The sequence below is a fragment of the Leiobunum rupestre genome, chromosome 4, assembly GCF_980474605.1.
Source record: "Leiobunum rupestre chromosome 4, qqLeiRupe1.1.hap1, whole genome shotgun sequence".
NCBI lineage: Eukaryota > Metazoa > Arthropoda > Arachnida > Opiliones > Sclerosomatidae > Leiobunum > Leiobunum rupestre.
Genome location: NC_143387.1, coordinates 8,366,183 through 8,383,395, shown reverse-complemented (window position 1 = coordinate 8,383,395; position 17,213 = coordinate 8,366,183). Strand labels below are relative to the sequence as shown.

General features: G+C 37.0%; 4 non-coding genes across 4 annotated transcripts; all 4 read left to right on the top strand.

Annotated features, from left to right (window-relative positions):
* The first annotated feature begins 10,220 nt into the window (after positions 1-10,220).
* Positions 10,221-10,292, top strand: TRNAH-GUG (transfer RNA histidin (anticodon GUG)). The gene has a single exon. It is a non-coding gene; the product is annotated as a tRNA-His (tRNA).
* An 818-nt stretch (positions 10,293-11,110) lies between these two features.
* On the top strand, positions 11,111-11,182 carry TRNAH-GUG (transfer RNA histidin (anticodon GUG)). Its single transcript has one exon. It is a non-coding gene; the product is annotated as a tRNA-His (tRNA).
* A 673-nt stretch (positions 11,183-11,855) lies between these two features.
* Positions 11,856-11,927, top strand: TRNAH-GUG (transfer RNA histidin (anticodon GUG)). Its single transcript has one exon. It is a non-coding gene; the product is annotated as a tRNA-His (tRNA).
* A 2,163-nt stretch (positions 11,928-14,090) lies between these two features.
* On the top strand, positions 14,091-14,162 carry TRNAH-GUG (transfer RNA histidin (anticodon GUG)). The gene has a single exon. It is a non-coding gene; the product is annotated as a tRNA-His (tRNA).
* Positions 14,163-17,213: the final 3,051 nt, after the last annotated feature.

The following is a 17,213-nucleotide window of genomic DNA, read 5'->3' as shown; positions in this document are numbered from 1 at the left end:
ACCTGGGTACAGCCAACTTCGATATTTATCGTGATTGAAATTGGCCGTTCATAGGTAATGATTTACAATAGTTCTTTTTATAGAATAACCTTGTACATCTTGTTGAAATGTTGCCTACCCGCTTCAGCTGTGGATCCGTTTCCTCTCCCACTAAAGAGTTTATGAACTCATTCTTAGGTATTGGCTGAACTATTCCAGGGGAATATTTCAACAAGTTGGGCAAGCGTAAAGACATTTTATAAAATCAAAAATTGTCATGGTACTTTCCTACGGGCAAAATTCATAATAAATTCACACCCTTTATTCGAGGCTGCGAGGCTAGGCTAATAGTAATACTCAGCATTCCTATGTCACCGAATTCTATGTATAATTTTTTAAATATTTTTTATTTTTTAACATTCATTAAACGTAAATTGTGGACTAGACTAAGATAAACAAAAACAATAATCGTGTTTTCTAAATATTACGTCATTCGCTAATATTATTAAAAATATAAATTAAAAAAAAAATCACCGAGTTGACTAGAATCAGACTAGAAACAGCTGTTACTGTTACGGACGCTTAAGACACGGCCAATGGCCATCTTTGATCTCGACCTATAGCGGCCAATCCATTCGCTGAAATTCCGGAAGCAAGAATTTTGAAAACAAGGCTTAAATTTGGAAGTATTTTAACTTTTCGAGTTTGGAATGCTTATCGCGGCAGATTTTCGTTTCGATGTGGCTGACGGTTTTTTTGACGTCACTATGTTATCTTAACAAACAACTACGTGAGAGGGGAGTGCGCGCATAGGGGATTATTTTCTCGTAGGTGGGGCCAAAGCCGTCAGAGTGGTCTTGTCATACGCGATGCGGCAGGATAAGCATTCCTAGTAGAGGTATGGATTCCTCACACTCAAAACTTACTGTTGAACAAACAGCAAATACGGGTTATAATTTACAGCAAGGTGCAGTTGAAGTGGGTTAACAGCAGTTTGTCTTAAAATTTACAGCTTTCTGCTGTATTTTGAAGAAAACAGTAGCGACTGTAAAAATTCATATTCGTACTGTTTTTAAAATGACAGTTATATTAAAAGGAACAATATGAAACCGTGGTTGACGTTTTACTTCAAAAATGCGTAAAATTTACCACACGTTGCTGTTTTATCTGTTATAAACGGCAAGCGCTAGTATATAAAACAACTAATTATTATTTATTTGTCAAAACATTTTTTAAAATCGCACAAGTTTCATTTTAGTTTTAAATATAATAATATCAGATAAAAATATTTTTATATACTCTTTTGTATAAGTAGCATCCCACCCAAAATGATATATTAATTACAACCCTTGTTCATCGTGTGATTAATTATTTGAAACCAAGTTAATATTTTACTTTCCTTTGGTTTCCCCTATAACTCTAAACTACAAAGGCTCGAGCTAAACGTGAATAACTAGAGTTGTAATAATTTTTGATTTATTCGTTTAAACGTTTCTATTGGATTATGATAATATGTTGTCAAAGTTTTTCTTATAATAATGTTACTAATTGGCAAAATTTTATATATTTCTATCATGAATTGATTATTAAAATATTTGGAAATTTATAATTAAACCAATGTGATAATGGTTTGATCCGTAACATTTTTGATGGAAGTTTAAGGTTGTGAATAGGTTCTGTAGTAAATACGTTCGATAACTAAAACTACGGCAAACACTGGATTTTTACAAACATAGGATTTTACTGTAAAAACTGCATGCATTTCCCAAGAACAAGGGAAGAAGGAAATTGATAAAAACCCGAACTCATCTACTCAAGTGTGAGGTTTCTTCTTTATCAGTGCGCGCTTGTCTACTGACCTTTGTTCGTCCAATCATCAAACGACAACACCTAAACAAGAGTCGGCAAGCACCTATAAAGTCTATAACATTTGTATTTCAAGTTTACAACCCAGGCAGAGCGTCCAGGTTCCACCACGAATATTCTGAACTAATATTCTCTATCTAATTTATAGGTGAGAACCAGTTTTTTTTTTTTTTTTTTACCTTTTGTATATATACTCTGCCTGGGTTACTCAAATAAACCCCTGCAAAAAATGCCGGATACGCGGCAGAATACCGCTGCTACGGGTTCAGGGTACGATGCTCTCCTATTGGAAATTAAAAAAATACAAGACTCTCAGAAAGATCAAAACAAATCTCTAAATAACATAATTTCTAGTATAGATCAAACCAATATAAAGTTAAATGATATTGAAAAAAAAATTGTTGACATAACAGACGACATAAAATCAATAAAATTTGAGATAAATATATTAGAAGCTAAAACCGAGACCAGATTTAAGATTAACGAAGAGAAACTGGAAAAACAAAGATTAAGAATAGAAAATATAGATGTAACTTTGAGAAGAAACAATTTAATTATCAAAGGCGTCCCAGATAGTGAAACAGAATCCAGGTCAGACTTAGTAGATAAAATTAATAGCTTGTTTTACAATAAATTAGAAATAGAATTGCAGATTAGACAAAGTCAAGTATATAGAAAAGGTCCATTTAACCAAAATAGAACAAGGGTAGTTGTATACAAGGCCGAAACCTACGATGTAAAAATACAATTATTGTCTCAAAGTATTAAACTTAAAGGAAGCAATATTTTCTTAAGTCATGACTATACCCCAGAGCAAGAAACAGCGCGATTCCATTTAAGAGGATTTGCTAAATCTAAATTGCCAGAAAAATCAAAAATAGTAGGAGCTACAAAAATAATTGTGGGAAACGAGACTTTTAGATACGACTTCGAACAAGAAAAAGTTGTCTTGGACAAATAACCTGTACCTAAACTTAACCGTTTAAAATTAGCTGTATTTCTTTTTCAATGTTAAATATAGCTTATGCTAATGTCCAAAGTGCGTCGGCTAATTTTTTTAAATTAATAGGCAACTGTAAAATTTATTTTACTGAAGAAATTGACATTTATGCTCTTTGTGAAACTTGGTATAACAGAAACTATGGTGATTTCTACGAAAACTACATATTTTCTGGCATTGGTCGCACTAGCGGCCGCGGGGATGGTGTCGACTTCTATATCAATAAAAAATTAACTTTTGACATAATTGAAAAAGCTAGTATAAATAATGAACATATAGAATCTTACGGTATAAAAATAAATGACCTAATTTTATGCATTATTTATAGACCAGGGACCCAATTTAAGCCATTTCTTGATCAATACGAAAATCTACTTAATAATTTAGGCCATGTTAATGGTAAAAAAATTATAATAGGAGACTTTAACATTGACCTACTCAAAACCAATTCTAACACTAACTTATTACTAGATCTACACTCTAGTCTAAACCTAACCCAGGTCGTCCAAGGGCTAACCCGCGAAACTATTGAAACTCAAACACTAATCGACCATTGTTATACTAATATTAACATAAACATTAAAATTCAAAAAGAATGGTCAATCTCCGACCACCAGCCCCTAACAATTCAGTACATCGAGACTCCATCGGAAATACCAGAAAAAAAATGTAGGGATTTTAGTACAAAAAATATTAATAATTTTCTTACCGATCTGAAACCAGATAACTGGAAAACTTTATATACCTTAAAAGATGTAAACCAAGCCTTTGATTTATTTGTTTCTAGTTTTTTAATTTGTTATAACAAACATTTCCCATTTCGAAATATAAAGAATTAGAAATCAGCTTGCCATTGGATTACTCCTGAAATAATCTCCGTTATAAAAAATAAAAATAATCTCAAAAAAATATATAACCGCCATCCGACCATAATAATTTAAATAACTACCAAAATGTTAGAAACCATTGTAGCAATATTATTAGGAATACGAGAAACAATTACTTACGTAAAAAATTAGAAGATGATAAGGGCAACGTAAAAAATATGTGGAAAACCATTAACAACCTAATTTCCCAAACATAAACCGGCAGATCAAATTATTCCCGTAAGCCCGGAAAACTTGAATAACTTTTTTAACTCTCGAATTCCAAAAGACCAAAATATAAATAATAATGACAACACCTTTGTTAAAGTTAAAAACATCAGTAATTCTGTATATTTATCTGAAGTAAATAGCAAGGAAATTGAAAAAATAATTTTAAATCTCAGATCTGATGCCTCTCCGGGACCGGATGACATATCACCAAAAATTATAAAACTTGCTGCTCATTCTTTAAAAAACCCACTCTCCTACTTAATCAACCTGTCTTTTAAAAAAGGAGTTTACACTAAGGCTCTAAAAAAAACCATGATAATCTCTGTCTATAAAAAGAGAGATAAAAGTGAACCGTCCAATTACAGGCCAATTGCTCTTCTATCTATATTTGCAAGAATTTTCGACAGCTGTTTCTATACTAGGTTAAACAGCTATTGTAATAAACATAAGATACTAAATAATAAACAATTTGGCTTTAGAGCCAGCCGAAATGTCGAAATGGCGCTAAATAGTGTCTATAAATATATTTTAGACGGGCTTGATAAACGTAACTACGTAGTAGGTGTATTTATAGATCTTAAAAAAGCCTTTGACTTTGTTAATCATAAAAGACTTTTGCATAAACTTTATCTCATGGGTGTCAGAGGTCCCAGCTATGACTGGATGGCCTCATACTTATCGGACCGTACCTGTCAAACAAAAGTTAAAAATACGTTCTCAAATGAAATTACCATAAAATGTGGTGTCCCTCAGGGGTCAACCTTGTCACCAATTCTTTTCAACCTCTATGTTAATGACATGATAAATGAAACACTAGAAAAATACTTTTTCCTATATGCCGACGACACCCTGGGATTAAAAGAAGGTCCAAATTTAGATGAAATTATTAAATTTATAAATCCACTATTAAAATCTATTCATGAGTGGCTAACAATAAACGACCTAGAACTAAACACCGATAAAACTGTTTACATGATATTTTCAAATGTAAATAAGAACGTGTAACATATTGAAAATCTATCTATCAACAACATAAATTTAAGACGTGTAACAATTAAATTGGAATTCTCATGTTTCGAAAATAGCTAACGAAATCTCCTATAGTATTTATACTATCTCTAAAAACCGAACTATATTAACCGACAATATTTGTAAACAACTCTACTATGCGCTGATATACTCCCGCATTTCGTACTGTATTTCCGTATGGGGCAACACTACTGAAAAAAACTTACACCGTATTTTCCTACTTCAAACAAGTTGGCAAGCCAAAATATAACTATCCTCGGAAGAATTGTCCCTAGTGGTATTAATTTATCGAGATAACCCTTAAAGATATATCTCCGCAATTTAGAGTTATTTGTTAAAAATATTAACCCATTTCTATCCCGCCCGGTATAAAATTTTAATTATAATTAAAATAATTGAGACGAAACGACCAATTTTAATTTATTCAGAATATCATAAGTTAAGTAGTTACAACAGTAAGTTAGACGTACTATAACAATGCACAATTGAATTAAACCCTTTTACAGAACAAGTTTATCAGTTAAATATAATACGAAGCAAATTTTAATGAAAGAAATATCTACAGAGGCTTTTTGGAATTACTCTCTTACGAAATACTTGCCGCATCTTTAACGCTCATTTTATTTCAACACTCGCCCTTGATGAAGATACCGTAGATATCTGGTAGTGGACGACTCGTTCACTTCCTGTTGACGTTGTGACGCATACCACATGAAAAAGACCAATGCCGTCCAATTTCCAATATCATATAATGACTCGCACACCCAAGAAATCATTGACTGCGTTAGAAATCGTAGATATCCAAATATCCACACCAAATGTACTTACAAGAAGCAAAAACCTTACCATCAACAAAGCACAGAGAGCCACTTGACGAACCGCCAGCTCTTAAAGCAATTTACGTTAAATTATCTCCTTTGAATTAACAGAACTATATATAGGTCGTTAAAAAAGTGGACCACCCACAGGGTCTACCCTTTAACCCTCTAATCTCGGCTGACTGCGCTAAAACAAGATTTAACCTTTAAAAAATACCAGATTAGACCTTCATAAATTCATTAATAAAAAATACTTTATTACCTATTATGCTTACGATGCCTGTCTTAATTTCAGTGAATCTAAGGAGCTATCGGTGGTTCTGTGGTAGAGCGCTCGACTGCCAAGCCGAATGGTCTGGGTTCGAAACCTGGGTGGCGCATTTATTTTTAATCAATAGAGAAACGCTAAAGTAGAATTTCTTCGATGCAATAATTTCAATTTCAATTCTATTTCAATTAAACCAAAATTTCGTACTCTATTAAATACGCTTCCGATGCGATCGCAAATTGATACTAAGACGAATACCGTGTACAACTGGTGGAAACCCTGCCATTGGACGTTGAGAGGTAGCATTACACTCAGCACTCGGTCCGTCCCAAAGTCATTAAGAAGAAGTTGGAGAGAAAACGCCCATATAAACACAACAGACTCAACATGCACATCCATCAGAACACAAACACAACAAATTCAACACTCACAACCTACGCATAAACATTACAAAAACGTAATACACCAAACCGTCACGACGGTGAGCGAAAAAACACCATCCAAACCAAACCGCAAATGCATCCGTTAACGCTCACCGTCACACGGTGGTTTTGCCAACCCTTTGAGAAACTGCGTACGCAGTGATTACACTTTGCACCGAAAATGCGAACGCGTTCGCAGTCCTGACAGACAGACACACCCACAGACCCACCCACAGACCCACCCACAGACCCACCCACAGACCCACCCACAGACCCACCCACAGACCCACCCACAGACCCACCCACCCACAGACCCACCCACAGACAGACACGGTCGTTGTATAACCCCTCCTAGGGGACTTTGTCCCCTCGGAGAGGTAAAAAGGATTGTGAGAAAAATCGCGCGTGCTAAATTTCTGGACCATACTAAAATTTTATTTGAAGCCCTTCAACTTTTAAACGTTTACCAAACCTATAACTACTGTTGTTTAATTTATATCTTTAAATCCTTAACCATTTACGACTACAACATTTTCCCGTTAAATAATAGTAAAACAACTTATACAAGGAGAACAAATATTTTACAAATTCCTAAAGTTAAAACGGCGAAAAAACTAAAATCTATTTTCTATAAAGGTATAAAAAATTTTAACGAATGCATGAACGAAGATATAAAAACTTTAAATCAGTTTAAAAGAAAAGCAAAGGAATTTATAAATACGAAAACGTGCTAATGTATATCTGTAGGTTTTTTCGACCTCCCCTATATATAAGTCTTTTTTTCTAACTCTGTTATTATTATATATATATTTTTTAACTCTTATTATTATTTTACTATTGTTTGTTTATTTATTTATTTTTTTGTTTGTGTCCTTTTTTTGGCTGTCTGAGGTTGTTGGTCTAAAAGTCATCTATGACTTGACCTCTAAAACCGCAAACTTTGCTTAAGTTAACTTGAATCAATAAAACATTATTATTATTATTATTATTATTATTATTATTATTATTAAATACGTCTGGAATGAAGGTTAAATAAACAGCAATACTCTGTAAATATAACTTTATCTTGCTGTATTTTTAAACAGCAGAGTGTTCAGTAAATTTAACAGGAAGCATGACAATAAAAAAACAGTCATAGTTGGTTGTGAAATTAACAGCATTCTGCTGGCATCTATGCTGACCGCAGCTTACTGTAAAATTTACAATAATATTTTTCTGTGTGCTGCTCCCGGCCATTTTGTCTAGTTTTTTCTTATGGTCATTTTCGAGAGGGACGTTGGCTATCAAACTAAATGTGAATATTCTCGAATCTGTGGCATAAATTTTCTATCGTTTTGACACTGGAAATTATTGAACAGTTCTTCTCATTTCATTTTAAATAACATTATTAGCAATGAAAATTAATTATAATTTTAAGATTTTGTTACACTTATTATAACAAAACTGGCTGGGGCCCGGCCTAAGGATGTTTTGGGGGTCTCTGTCTTACCAAACGAACAAGAACAAGATGCTTCACGGTTATAGGGCCGTTTTCTACGTCTATCTACCGTCGCAATAACCCAGGCTCAAATCCTGGTCCCGGCATTAAACCTCATTTTTTAATTATTTAGTAATTTTACTTTTTGGAAACTTATTTGACACAGTGACGTGTAGGATACAGTCGTTATCGTATAGTGGTTAGTACCTTGCGTTGTGGCGCAATAACCCCGGTTCTAATCCTGGTCCCGGCATTAAACCTCGTTTTTTAAATATTTATAAATTTTCCTTTTTAAAAACTTATTTGGAACTTCGTGACGTGGAGAAGACGGCCGTGATCGTATAGTGGTTAGTACCTTGCGTTGTGGCCGCAATAACCCAGGTTCGAATCCGGGTCACGGCATTAAACTAGGTTTTTTAAATATTTAGTAATTTTCCTTCTTGGAAACTTTTTTTGAAGCACAGTGACGTGTAGGACACGGTCGTGATCGTATAGTGGTTAGTACCTTGCGTTGTGGCGCAATAACCGTGGTTCGAATCTTGGTCATGGCATTAAACCTCGTTTTTTAAATATTTAGTAATTTTCCTTTTTGGAAACTTTTTTGAAGCACAGTGACGTGTAGGAGACGGCCGTTATCGTATAGTGGTAAGTACCTTGCGTTGCGGCCGCAATAACCCAGGTTCTAATCCTGGTCCCGGCATTAAACCTCGTTTTTTAAATATTTATAAATTTTCCTTTTTGGAAACTTATTTGGAACTTCATGACGTGGAGGAGACGGCCGTGATCGTATAGTGGTTAGTACCTTGCGTTGTGGCCGCAATAACCCAGGTTCGATTCCTCGTCACGGCATTAAACCAGGTTTTTTAAATATTTAGTAAATTTCCTTTTTGGAAACTTTTTTTGAAGCACAGTGACGTGTAGGATACAGTCGTGATCGTATAGTGGTTAGTACCTTGCGTTGTGGCGCAATAACCCAGGTTCTAATCCTGGTCCCGCCATTAAACCTCGTTTTTTAAATATTTATAAATTTTCCTTTTTGGAAACTTATTTGGAACTTCGTGACGTGGCGGAGACGCCCGTGATCGTATAGTGGTTAGTACCTTGCGTTGTGGCCGCAATAACCCAGGTTCGAATCCTGGTCACGGCATAAAACCAGGTTTTTAAATATTTAGTCATTATCCTTTTTGGAAACTTATTTGAAACACTGTGACGTGGAGGAGACGGCCGGGATCGTATAGTGGTAAGTACCTTGCGTTGTGGCCGCAGTAACCCAGGTTCGAATCCTGGTCACGGCATTAAACCAGGTTTTTTAAATATTTAGTCATTATCTTTTTTGGAAACTTATTTGAAACACAGTGACGTAAAGGAGACGGCCGTTATCGTATAGTGGTAAGTACCTTGCGTTGTGGCCGCAGTAACCCAGGTTCGAATCCTGGTCACGGCATTAATTATCTTTTTCTAAATATTTAGTAATTTTAATTTTTCAAAATTTATTTGAAACTTAAAGACGTGTAGGAGGCGGCCGTGTACGTATAGTATTCAGTACCTTGCGTTGTGCCGCAATAACCCAGGTTCTAATCCTGGTCCCGCCATTAAACCTCGTTTTTTAAATATTTAGTCATTATCCTTTTTGGAAACTTATTGGAAACACAGTGACGTGGAGGAGACGGCCGGGATCGTATAGTGGTTAGTACCTTGCGTTGTGGCCGCAATAACCCAGGTTCGAATCCTGGTCACGGCATTAAACCAGGTTTTTTAAATATTTAGTCATTATCCTTTTTGGAAACTTATTTGAAACACAGTGACGTAAAGGAGACGGCCGTTATCGTATAGTGGTAAGTACCTTGCGTTGTGGCCGCAGTAACCCAGGTTCGAATCCTGGTCACGGCATTAAACCAGGTTTTTTAAATATTTAGTCATTATCTTTTTTGGAAACTTATTTGAAACACAGTGACGTAAAGGAGACGGCCGTTATCGTATAGTGGTAAGTACCTTGCGTTGTGGCCGCAGTAACCCAGGTTCGAATCCTGGTCACGGCATTAATTATCTTTTTCTAAATATTTAGTAATTTTAATTTTTCAAAATTTATTTGAAACTTAAAGACGTGTAGGAGGCGGCCGTGTACGTATAGTATTCAGTACCTTGCGTTGTGGCGCAATAACCCAGGTTCTAATCCTGGTCCCGCCATTAAACCTCGTTTTTTAAATATTTATAAATTTTCCTTTTTGGAAACTTATTTGGAACTTCCCGACGTGGCGGAGACGGCCGTGATCGTATAGTGGTTAGTACCTTGCGTTGTGGCCGCAATAACCCAGGTTCGAATCCTGGTCACGGCATAAAACCAGGTTTTTAAATATTTAGTCATTATCCTTTTTCGAAACTTATTTGAAACACTGTGACGTGGAGGAGACGGCCGGGATCGTATAGTGGTTAGTACCTTGCGTTGTGGCCGCAATAAACCAGGTTCGAATCCTGGTCACGGCATTAAACCAGGTTTTTTAAATATTTAGTAATTTTACTTTTTGGAAACTTATTTGACACAGTGACGTGGAGGAGACAGCCGTGATCGTATAGTGGTAAGTACCTTGCGTTGTGGCCGCAATAACCCAGGTTCGAATCCGGGTCACGGCATTCAACCTCGTTTTTTAAATATTTAGTCATTATCCTTTTTGGAAACTTATTTGAAACACTGTGACGTGGAGGAGACGGTCGTCATCTTATAGTGGTTAGTACCTTGCGTTGTGGCCGCAATAACCCAGGTTCGAATCCTGGTCACGGCATTCAACCTCGTTTTTTAAATATTTAGTAATTTTCCTTTTTGGAAACTTATTTGAAACACTGTGACGTGGAGGAGACGGTCGTCATCTTATAGTGGTTAGTACCTTGCGTTGTGGCCGCAATAACCCAGGTTCGAATCCTGGTCACGGCATTAAACCAGGTTTTTTAAATATTTAGTCATTTTCCTTTTGGAAACTTATTTGAAACAACGTGACGTGGAGGAGACGGCCGTCATCTTATAGTGGTTAGTACCTTGCGTTGTGGCCGCAATAACCGTGGTTCGAATCCTGGTCACGGCATTCAACCTCGATTATTAAATATTTAGTAATTTTCCTTTTTGGAAACTTATTTGAAACACTTTGCCGTGGAGGAAACGGCCGTGATCGTATAGTGGTTAGTACCTTGCGTTGTGGCCGCAATAACCCAGGTTCGAATCCTGGTCACGGCTTTAAACCAGGTTTTTTAAATATTTAGTCATTATCCTTTTTGGAAACTTATTTGAAACACTGTGACGTGGAGGAGACGGTCGTCATCTTATAGTGGTTAGTACCTTGCGTTGTGGCCGCAATAACCCAGGTTCGAATCCTGGTCACGGCATTAAACCAGGTTTTTTAAATATTTAGTCATTTTCCTTTTTGGAAACTTATTTGAAACACCGTGACGTTGAGGAGACGGCCGTCATCTTATAGTGGTTAGTACCTTGCGTTGTGGCCGCAATAACCCAGGTTCGAATCCTGGTCACGGCATTCAACCTCGTTTTTTAAATATTTAGTAATTTTCCTTTTTGGAAACTTATTTGAAACACTGTGACGTGGAGGAGACGGTCGTCATCTTATAGTGGTTAGTACCTTGCGTTGTGGCCGCAATAACCCAGGTTCGAATCCTGGTCACGGCATTAAACCAGGTTTTTTAAATATTTAGTCATTTTCCTTTTTGGAAACTTATTTGAAACAACGTGACGTGGAGGAGACGGCCGTCATCTTATAGTGGTTAGTACCTTGCGTTGTGGCCGCAATAACCGTGGTTCGAATCCTGGTCACGGCATTCAACCTCGATTATTAAATATTTAGTAATTTTCCTTTTTGGAAACTTATTTGAAACACTTTGCCGTGGAGGAAACGGCCGTGATCGTATAGTGGTTAGTACCTTGCGTTGTGGCCGCAATAACCCAGGTTCGAATCCTGGTCACGGCTTTAAACCAGGTTTTTTAAATATTTAGTCATTATCCTTTTTGGAAACTTATTTGAAACAACGTGACGTGGAGGAGACGGCCGTCATCGTATAGTGGTTAGTACCTTGCGTTGTGGCCGCAATAACCGTGGTTCGAATCCTGGTCACGGCATTAAACCTCGTTTTTTAAATATTTAGTCATTTTCCTTTTTGGAAACTTATTTGAAACACTTTGCCGTGGAGGAGGCGGCCGTGTACGTATAGTGGTCAGTACCTTGCGTTGTGGCCGCAATAACCCAGGTTCTAATCCTGGTCCCGGCATTTAACCTCGTTTTTTAAATATTTATAAATTTTCCTTTTTGGAAACTTATTTGGAACTACGAGACGTGGAGGAGACGGCCGTGATCGTATAGTGGTTAGTACCTTGCGTTGTGGCCGCAATAACCGTGGTTCGAATCCTGGTCACGGCATTCAACCTCGTTTTTTAAATATTTAGTAATTTTCCTTTTTGGAAACTTATTTGAAACACTGTGACGTTGAGGAGACGGCCGTCATCTTATAGTGGTTAGTACCTTGCGTTGTGGCCGCAATAACCCAGGTTCGAATCCTGGTCACGGCATTCAACCTCGTTTTTTAAATATTTAGTAATTTTCCTTTTTGGAAACTTATTTGAAACACTGTGACGTGGAGGAGACTGCCGTCATCTTATAGTGGTTAGTACCTTGCGTTGTGGCCGCAATAACCCAGGTTCGAATCCTGGTCACGGCATTAAACCAGGTTTTTTAAATATTTAGTCATTTTACTTTTTGGAAACTTATTTGAAACAACGTGACGTGGAGGAGACGGCCGTCATCTTATAGTGGTTAGTACCTTGCGTTGTGGCCGTAATAACCGTGGTTCGAATCCTGGTCACGGCATTCAACCTCGTTTTTTAAATATTTAGTAATTTTCCTTTTTGGAAACTTATTTGAAACACTGTGACGTGGAGGAGACGGCCGTGATCGTATAGTGGTTAGTACCTTGCGTTGTGGCCGCAATAACCGTGGTTCGAATCCTGGTCACGGCATTCAACCTCGTTTTTTAAATATTTAGTAATTTTCCTTTTTGGAAACTTATTTGAAACACTGTGACGTTGAGGAGACGGCCGTCATCTTATAGTGGTTAGTACCTTGCGTTGTGGCCGCAATAACCCAGGTTCGAATCCTGGTCACGGCATTCAACCTCGTTTTTTAAATATTTAGTAATTTTCCTTTTTGGAAACTTATTTGAAACACTGTGACGTGGAGGAGACTGCCGTCATCTTATAGTGGTTAGTACCTTGCGTTGTGGCCGCAATAACCCAGGTTCGAATCCTGGTCACGGCATTAAACCAGGTTTTTTAAATATTTAGTCATTTTACTTTTTGGAAACTTATTTGAAACAACGTGACGTGGAGGAGACGGCCATCATCTTATAGTGGTTAGTACCTTGCGTTGTGGCCGTAATAACCGTGGTTCGAATCCTGGTCACGGCATTCAACCTCGTTTTTTAAATATTTAGTAATTTTCCTTTTTGGAAACTTATTTGAAACACTGTGACGTGGAGGAGACGGCCGTGATCGTATAGTGGTTAGTACCTTGCGTTGTGGCCGCAATAACCGTGGTTCGAATCCTGGTCACGGCATTCAACCTCGTTTTTTAAATATTTAGTAATTTTCCTTTTTGGAAACTTATTTGAAACACTGTGACGTTGAGGAGACGGCCGTCATCTTATAGTGGTTAGTACCTTGCGTTGTGGCCGCAATAACCCAGGTTCGAATCCTGGTCACGGCATTCAACCTCGTTTTTTAAATATTTAGTAATTTTCCTTTTTGGAAACTTATTTGAAACACTGTGACGTGGAGGAGACTGCCGTCATCTTATAGTGGTTAGTACCTTGCGTTGTGGCCGCAATAACCCAGGTTCGAATCCTGGTCACGGCATTAAACCAGGTTTTTTAAATATTTAGTCATTTTACTTTTTGGAAACTTATTTGAAACAACGTGACGTGGAGGAGACGGCCATCATCTTATAGTGGTTAGTACCTTGCGTTGTGGCCGTAATAACCGTGGTTCGAATCCTGGTCACGGCATTCAACCTCGTTTTTTAAATATTTAGTAATTTTCCTTTTTGGAAACTTATTTGAAACACTGTGACGTGGAGGAGACGGCCGTGATCGTATAGTGGTTAGTACCTTGCGTTGTGGCCGCAATAACCCAGGTTCGAATCCTGGTCACGACATTAAACCAGGTTTTTTAAATATTTAGTCATTATCCTTTTTGGAAACTTATTTGAAACACAGTGACGTGAAGGAGACGGCCGTGATCGTATAGTGGTTAGTACCTTGCGTTGTGGCCGCAAAGAGAGGGGGATGTCCTTCTGGTGATTGAGAATTTCATTCTCAATCACCAGAAGGACACAAAGCTGTAGCTCCCGCCGTTCACCCGCGCCTCTCCCCCATCTCAACCACCAGAATTTCTAATCACCAGATTCTCGTTCACCCGCTCTCTCGTTCCTCCCTTAATCACCAGAATTTCTAATCACCAGATTCTCGTTCACCCGCTCTCCCGTTCCTCCCTTAATCACCAGAATTTCTAATCACCAGATACTCTCTCTCTCGTTCACCAGCTGCTTTACCCCATCTCTAGGCAATAAAAACAACCATAATTGTTATCTCTCATACTATCGCTCCCAATCGCTAGAAATTGGCTTTTTCCCCATTCGCTATAAATCGCAGCAGTTTGCCAGAATTAGTTTTATCTCTCCGAAATAATTAATGTACCCAAAATTGGACCGCCAGTTTATTATTCTTTTTAGGGGAATCTCTATGGGAGTTTAACATTACAATAAAGCTAAAAGGTCCAGTTTGGGGTACATTTGGTCCGAAATGGGGTACATAGGGCCGAAAATGGTGACTTTGGTCGTTTTTGGGGTACATTTGGTCCATTTTGGTCCATTTTTGGGTACATCCCTGCTTTCCCCCATCCCCATTCACTGGATACTTTATCTATCGTTCACCAGCTCCTTTTCCCCATTGCTATCCCCATTCACTGGATACTTTATCTCTCTCTCTCTCTCTCTCGTTCACCCGCTCCTTTCCCCCGTTGCTACCCCGATTCACAGGTCCCATTCACCGGAAGTACATAAAACTCTTTTCCCCCATTCACTGGCTCCTTTCCCCCTTCCAACCCTCCCCATTCTCCAAAATTAGTTTTGCTGGTGCAGATATCTGGAGATTAGATTTTACCCGTTTGCTTATCGCTTCCGAACTCCATAATTTCTAATCTCTAGGCAATAAAAACAAGTTATTTACATTTAATTTTTTATGTTAGAACTTTATTTTACATGTTAGTAGGTACTATCAGATATTCCATTAGATGGTTATCTTGTACATTACACAATTAAAACAAATTAAAGTAGTTAAGTTTACAGGCATTTAAATGGGGTGAAACGATCCCCTGCAACTTAATTTAATTAAAAGTTCTAACTCACGTATTTGTAGTGTTTAGCAGCAGTATCGTCTTCTTCTTCTTCTTCAGGTACAGGTGAGATGCATTTGTCAGTGACCGTAGTTGCTTTTGGCGTCGGTGGAATGTCCCATTCTAGCGAGATGTACTTTTTTTCCGATGGTGAATTATCCCTCGACGGACAGTGTGGAAAGAATCTGGCATGTTCCCAATCTGGTACGTCTCCTGATTCCCATCCTTCTAATACGCCATGGCACTTGTAACATCGTACTTCATCGCCCCGCTGAATATAGTAGAATCCAGCCTTCGCTAGTTGTTCCTTAGTGACGTGCGGATTTTTCCAGTGACGAAACGTTTCAAGTCGATACACTTCGATGTCCATAGCTGATCTAGACCAAATACGTTCTATAGTTTCAAATGATACATTCTCTAAGCCTACATTTACCCCTAAGTCTACTAAAAACCTAATTTTATCAATATGGTTAAATTTCTACGCTAAAATTCTCAATATAAACGCTTTTTTCAATATGCAAATTGTTTTAAATATGTCTAAAAATATAGTCTATTACAAAGAAAAAATAGTTACTTACTTTACGGGTAGAAATCCTTTGTCGAGCTGTAGAAAAGACTGAGCGATCCGTCAGCAGGTCTTTACTCGTCAATGCGCCGTAGAGAAATGACGCATGGAAAATTAATTTATTCCTATCTTGTTGAGAATAATTCATCACGTGATCTAAACTTCAAATAACCCTCAAATTCTATTGGCTGTCTCTCTCTGACAGTTTAAACTGCCTCTAATGATTGACGGCACATATTAACCCACTTGAGTATTTGAATAAACCATTTGCTACTCGAAGGAGAGTTTTGGAAATACCACGTTGACGATATCAAAATCGAGCTCTCACTTGAAAATGTTTACGGAAAACAATCCTCTTGGAAAATTGAGTTACGTAGAAGATTGCTAAAAAATGGCTAAGTGTTATGTTTTTTTCAATAATGAGTCTTATTTTTTACATTTTAAAGTATTTATTAAGAGTGAAAAATCCCATGACTACACTGACGGCATATCTTAAGTACCGGTGGAAAAAAATCCATTGCTCAAAGTTCAGTTATCTTATTAAACGTGCGCGTACACAGAAAAATGAACGAGTCACGTGATAGTAACTTAACTTCTACGCTAATCTTACCCGTACTAGGCCTAATTTCTGTCTAATACATTTCCAATATATATATATAAAAGAATGCCTAAAAATTTCATTTTAAATATAATAAAATAGCCTAGCTGATTATAATTTTTATTATTATTATTATAACTTACTTTTCAGCGTGACCTTCAATGACTATTCCCAATGCTAAGACTCTTTATTGAGATAACGAAAACTTTTAGTATACTATTAATACCATTTTGCGAACTACAGTGAAAAAAGTTACAATTTTACGATAGAAACGTTTTCAAAATACCATTCTCATTTTAAACGCTTTTTCAATAACTTAATTGTCTAAAATATATACTCTACAACAAAAACAAAATAGTAAATTACTTTCTACGCTAATCTTGGCCTAAAAAAAAGCAAAATACTAAATTTAATTTTTAACTCTAATTCAGATTCCTACCTGGTCAGCCTAAATTTGATATACTAAGTATAATATGCCTTAAAGTTCAAATACTGTCTAATACAATAAATATTCATGGAAAATTCTTACTTTGTATGTACAATGAACGCTCCAAAAGGCTGAAAATGTAACATGGGACAAGACAGAATTTCTACCCAAACCTTTCCGATTTTATCGTCAAATAAAACAAAGTTCAGCTATCTTATCAATG